The sequence below is a fragment of the Pinus tabuliformis genome, chromosome 7 (assembly GCF_031772625.1).
Source record: "Pinus tabuliformis cultivar Carrire ecotype Pingquan chromosome 7, CPIR1, whole genome shotgun sequence".
NCBI classification, from domain to species: domain Eukaryota; kingdom Viridiplantae; phylum Streptophyta; class Pinopsida; order Pinales; family Pinaceae; genus Pinus; species Pinus tabuliformis.
In genome coordinates, this window is record NC_142293.1 from 505,865,760 (window position 1) to 505,871,918 (window position 6,159).

The 6,159-nt window shown below is 36.6% G+C and overlaps 1 long non-coding RNA gene across 1 annotated transcript; it reads left to right on the forward strand.

Annotated features, from left to right (window-relative positions):
* Positions 1 to 240: 240 nt before the first annotated feature.
* On the forward strand, positions 241 to 841 carry LOC149248262 (uncharacterized). Its single transcript, XR_016265715.1, has 2 exons — positions 241 to 397; positions 530 to 841. It is a non-coding gene; the product is annotated as an uncharacterized LOC149248262 (long non-coding RNA).
* Positions 842 to 6,159: the final 5,318 nt, after the last annotated feature.

A 6,159-nucleotide genomic window follows, 5' to 3' on the forward strand; every position in this document is an offset into this window, starting at 1 on the left:
GCTATTAATACCATTTTTTGGCATTCCTTGCAAGCTTCCACCACCCATCATTTCATCATTAGTATATAGTAAAAGAAAAGATGACTGTTTTTTCCTGTGTGGGAACACAACTTCATTTCTCAGTGCTTTTATCAACTTAGAATTTTCCTTCATCTCTAGTTGAACATCCTTGCTATGCTATTTGGTCTCTCTGGTTCTCATAAAATAAAGCAGGGGTGCGGTGGTACTGGGAAAGGGGGGCAAATAGGAGAAATAGACAAATTGGGCAAGGTCTGCATCTAACATTGGCTGTCAATGACAGAGTCTAGCTTTCTGAAGAAAGTCCCAAGGCAGCAGAAATGGATGCAGAGCTTCTATATATATTCCCCAGTTCAAGAGTCACAATAATGAAAAGGGAGTGAGTGTACTTAGAACTGTTGACACTAGTAGTTTAATTCTTGTTCCAATTCTTTTTGTGCAAGATAACTCACTTTATGCTACAGCACAATAGATGTCATGGAAAACTGGTTACCTTACACTACCTGTGCAGGTGTTTTTCTGATTGGCATGGAACTCACTCAAGGAGGTTCACAGCTCTACAAAATTGCAGGAAAGAATCTAGTTTGCAATGAAACGTGTTTGGCCTGTGACCTGGACGGTAATTACTTAAAAGAATTTCTTCCTATTAGGAAAAATGAGTTGGCAAAATTGTTAATTGGCATCGAATATTTTATCATATGTTTGTAGGGATTCTAGCAAGTTCTATGGGTTAGTTTTGCCAAGTACTGAAAAGTAATACGTTTTTTTTTCAATGTCAATTTGAAATGGACCAGTAAATATTGGTGCCATGCTTTAGTGTTTTAGAGATCATTTTCTATTTATGTCCCAGTGTTTAAACAACTACGAGATAGAGAAATTCGTCTTTCTCTGAAGAATTTTCAACTTCAAAAGAAGTCAAAATGGCACAAGTATTTTTTGTTTTAGGAATTCTCCAACATTTGTACCTCACTCTGCTGTAGTGGGATCATATTAGAATATCTGAAAACAAATATCTAAACATTTTAATACTCACAATAAATTCCATTGTAGACCTTGATGTTCTCCCTGTGTTTTAGACATTATCCCATGTTAAAATGTCTATTAAGTTGGTTCATTGCTTCATCAAGGGTATCAAGTTCTGCGATATGGAATCTAAGGTCTGGAAAAATAGACATCCCTATCAACCCACGTGCTTGATCTTGCTTATTTTCCCATTTGGCTTTCTTGTCTTCATTTTTAGGTTTAGACTCTTTGCCTGAGGTTATTCTATAAAGACGTTTACTTCTAAGTAAATCCACAATGTAGGAGAACCATTGGAAGTAGTTGGTGCTGTCAAGAATAACTTGGCATGGACTTTCCATTTTAACAGAAACTAAGCTTGTAGATGCTGAAACTAGGTTTTCCAATGGAAAGATATCGAAAAGTTAGGCCTATTAAAAAAACGGCTCTGAAAACGACTTCTAGATGAAGAAGTTATGATTTTTTGAAAAATAAATTGTTGAAGATGCCGAAGAAGTACGTGAATGTTTGGAAGTGAATGATAATGTTATATTTAAACACACACACCCCCTCCCCCCCCACACAAACTTAATCTAATTAACTCACTTTTAAAAAAGGATTACTCTATATGCCCCACTTTTATAAATAAGTGAAAGTCACTTTTACAATGGTACTTTATGAGCTACCCACTAAATTGTAACTTAAATAAAAGATAAAGTGACTTTAGAATTATAAGTGACTCACTTTTTATAATGGGTGAGAACACTTTTACATAAAGTAACTTTAAAACATAAGTTACATGTGTTTTTTAAAAAAGTAACTCAACAAAAAGAAAGACTTGAACCCAAGACCTCTGTTCTCATAAGTAAATTTGGACCAAGTAAGCTAGTTTCAAAGGTTAGTAATTTTTGGAAAAGAGGAAGGGTTTTTTTTTTTTACTCACTGAAGCTTTAGGGTGAGTGCTTACTTGAAAAACCCCTTTTTGCCTACAAAACAAAAAAAACCACACAACCCAAAATGAACATGCAAATAAAACAAGTCTTACGACTTAAAGTTAAATTTTGCCGAAAGCTAAATATTTTCCTCAATGTTTTTGATTTTCCGAGATCAAACTAAGGCATGGCAGAAAATAGCATACACATGAGAAAAATCCTTCATTTATGTCTTTGATTTGCCCAGATCGCATAGAGTCATAGGGAAAAGAGCATATGCAGAAATGAAAGGTATAAATCCGGTAATAAAAGCAGAGAGATAAATAAACCGAAATAAACAAAGAGATAGATAACTAAAACTACAAATATAGACTATTTACCTCCATATCTTAAAAATGATGTAGTTGTGGCTACCGGAAACTTTTTGCATGAAACAAAAGGGGTTCCTCACAAGAACAGATGATCCTAACACAATAGAGTAGTCCTCTCAGCCTGAAAGCAGTCAGAAATAGTAGATCTAGGAAACAACAGTCGGATGCAGTTGTACCAGCTTCAGATTTGGATCACCCATGGATGCGGCCCTCAAATAGCTGTAATACCATGTAGGAATTTACAAGGTAATTTCCTTAGATATAACACCAAGAGACACCAATCACAAACAGATCATAGATCGGTACACTAGTATTCTTAATGTGGTTAAAACCCTCAAAGAGGAAAACAGTCCACAGCCTGTGCCAAAGCGGCCAATTCAAGAAATTTATTAATGTAAGGAAAGAAAATTTACATAAGCTTCTCTCATGAATGGTCACCCTACAAATGACCCTCCATGCTCTTTAAATAGAGATCATGGACCAATCAGGTGTCAAGCCATAGATCAAGTGTTGATAATACTGAGGAGAGAATGAATTGTCGGATCAGTTCATGTTTAGGACATATCGTGACTGTCAAATTGTAAGTTACAAAAGTATATAGTAAATAAACACACTTTACCTAACTCTACACTAGACCAAGTTATACTTAACTATTTCCTATGTGTTGGAATATCCTAACAGTTAATATGCAGGAAAAAGAAGCATTTTTGGATATATTTACCGTGCAAGGGCTTGATGGTGACACCTAGAGAGAATATAGGGGGCTTGTCCACCTCATTAACTCCCTAACTCGGCTTGAGATCAAAAAATCCTCACCAACAATTGGAATTCACTAATAGTTGAGGAACTCCAAGTGCATGACAGTTCAAAGGGCACCAAATCCACAAATCTCGATATTTTGGAGGGGATCATTCCTCCCTTCAAGGGAGTTTCCCCTCAATTACTTTTGTATAAATAGACCAATTGAAAGGCTCATTAGGAATTGAATTTTGGTTGCATCTAGGAGTAGCTACTAAGATCCTGGTGCTTGACATTGTTATTCTTATCTTTCATATGATGTATGTGACTATCATTTTCTATTACTGAGAAGTTTACCATTGGTTTGTATCTGAGTTAGTCTTGGAGGGATGAAACCCTTGGGTTTGGGCCCAACCCATAGGCTTTATTCCCCCTCTTGTATTTCTTTCTTGTGCTTGTTTGAAAGCATTGCAATTATTTCCTTGCTGTAGTAGATGTTATATCATAAAAACTTTTAATTGCATTCTTTCCTATAACCTCCCTTGTGGGAAGAGTGATTGGAAAGATCCACAATAAGAACTCAAAAATATTTGTTTATGATTTCTTGGAAATTGTTAAGTATTGGATTGCAATCTTTATGCATGTTTAATATTTGTAACTTATGGGTTAGAAACATTGGTTTGTCAATTGGAATTGTGTTGTAGGTTAGAGTAGACTTCATAAAATTCAACTCATCTTTTCAATGCTAGGCACCTCACCTTGCTTCCAAACTCTATCTCCAAAGCCAATCTATTAAGGTAAATGAACAACACTGTGGGCATCAACTTTGGTGAAAGATAGACCTCCAAGGGGTACTAGGCTTGGCTAAGGGGATTCCACACCCTTCATTCACCTCCTTCTACCTTCATCCACCTTACTCTTCCTTCAAGACACCATTTATGTCCTCAAAAAGCTCTTGGACCCTCCTCCTGTAGCAAAACAGGGCCTCCTGTAGCAATACAGGATCTCCTGTAGCACCTCCTATAGCAGACTTGTAACATTGTTTTCTTCAAATATTTTTGCTCCATACTTTGACTCTGACATAGTTAATTTTAATAATGGCCCCCAAACTATGATTATATGACTAGAGAAGACTCTAAGACCACTCCAACCTCATCCTTTCCTCACTGCAACCATCAGATAGCAAAATAGAGTTAGAATTAGTATTTTTCTTCATATGTATGTTAAATATTGGATTCCTCATTTTCAAGAAAGTGTGAGTAGATAAATGATGCATGTAAGTAGGTTATTTATTTTGTTAAGTGTGCAACTAGAGTAGCATGATCTACTTCTGCAAATAGATTAGCCTTTTCCTTTCATGCAATTCCAATTAGCATTTACATTTAATGAATGACATTTTCACCTTTATAGTTAGAATTGTGTTCATTTATGCCTTCATAAGAAGTTTTCATTGTAATTAGTTGTAGTAGTGGTCTCTAAACACCTTGATATGATTTCATGAACGAGGGTGACATGAGTAGAACCTAACCCATTGTGTGGATAGCACTATCACCTCTAAGTTTGTACAAACCCTAGGTTGATAATTTAAGTTGAGAAGCCCTTGGGAGTTGCAACATCCTTAATGTAATACCAAGGCTCACCAGTTTTTGGCGTCGTTGTAGGGAAGGTGTATAAGTAGGTGCAAAATCAGTCTTATTGCTTTGAAAATAGTGAAAATTTCAAAAATAAAGTTGTTCTTTCATGCCTCATAGGAGTAGGGATAACCAACGGAAATTCTTACCAAAAACTCCGACCCCCTCAAGCAGTCAACCTTCATTCTTCTTTGGTGACTATGAACTTCCCTCTATGACTACAAGGGAGCTATAAGACCCTCTAGGTGGGCATCCTGAATCTTGTGAAGAACTTATAGGATGAGAAGAACCTATCTCACCTATGCAAACCATCGATGAAACTAGCAACATTGAGCTTTTCCCTATCAGAGAAACCAATGGAGAGGCTAGATTGAAGAATATAAACCTCATTTCCCTTCCACATTTCCATGGCCTAACCTCTGAGGATCTTGACACGTTGATGTTTTATTTTTTCATTGTATGTAGGACCTATGATTATGCCTCTGATGAGCATAAGCTAAAGTTGTTTACTTCTACCCTCAAAGATGTAGCCTTGCACTGGTTGATGATTGATATAAATTTGAAACTACTTGAAATTTCTTTGCAAGGTATTCAATTTAGAATTAAACATGTTTAAAAGATTTCCATGTCTTGCAGAAAGAAAACACATGAAATTTTCAGCTGTTCATGACCCATTTAAGCATAGCAGAGTTATTTCCTTTTATTGTTTAACACATTAAAATGAATTTGATCTGCAAAATAAATCAACCACAAATGCAAAAGAAGTTGATAAAGCAGTTCACCCCCTCCAGGGCTACGTCTGCTGGGTCCAAAGCTCCCAACCGGGCTTGTCCTTGTTTTTATTAAATGCTCAAATTGAAAATACAGCTGAATAGAAGCATCTACAGGAGAAATAGATGGTAAAAATGGATTCAGAACACTTGAATCCTTCAGGATTGATTATTGGATCACCTCCAATGGATACTTGCAACCCTATATAGTTTTCACAAAAGTGGGCCCTAGTGGCTCCTAGAACTTTCACGGCTCCAAAACCTCTGCAAATGACCTCAGATGGCTGCAAGACCTGCACCAATGGCTTCAGAAGGTTGAAAATACCGAAAATCAAAAAAAAATTCGTCCAAAACCGACTTTCCTAGCCAAAGTTATGGCCATTTAAAGTCTCTCCAGTTTTTCCCTAGAAAAACTCCAGCTAACTTTAGTTAACTCCAGATAGCTCCCCCAATTATGGCGGGTCCGCCAAATTTGGCGCTCCTGCCAAAATTCCGCCAACTTAACTGCAGTTACATTTAATGTTTGATGGTTGCCTCGGATTTCGTGCCAGGCGGAATATTCCTTTTTTAATTTTTTTTTGAAAAATTAAAATTTCTAATGTTATGGACAAATTCTTCTTTTTGCCATAACTTCCTCATACGGTGACCATTTTTCAAACCGTTTGCGGTGCCGGAATCGGGAAGACGAGCACTTTCCAGT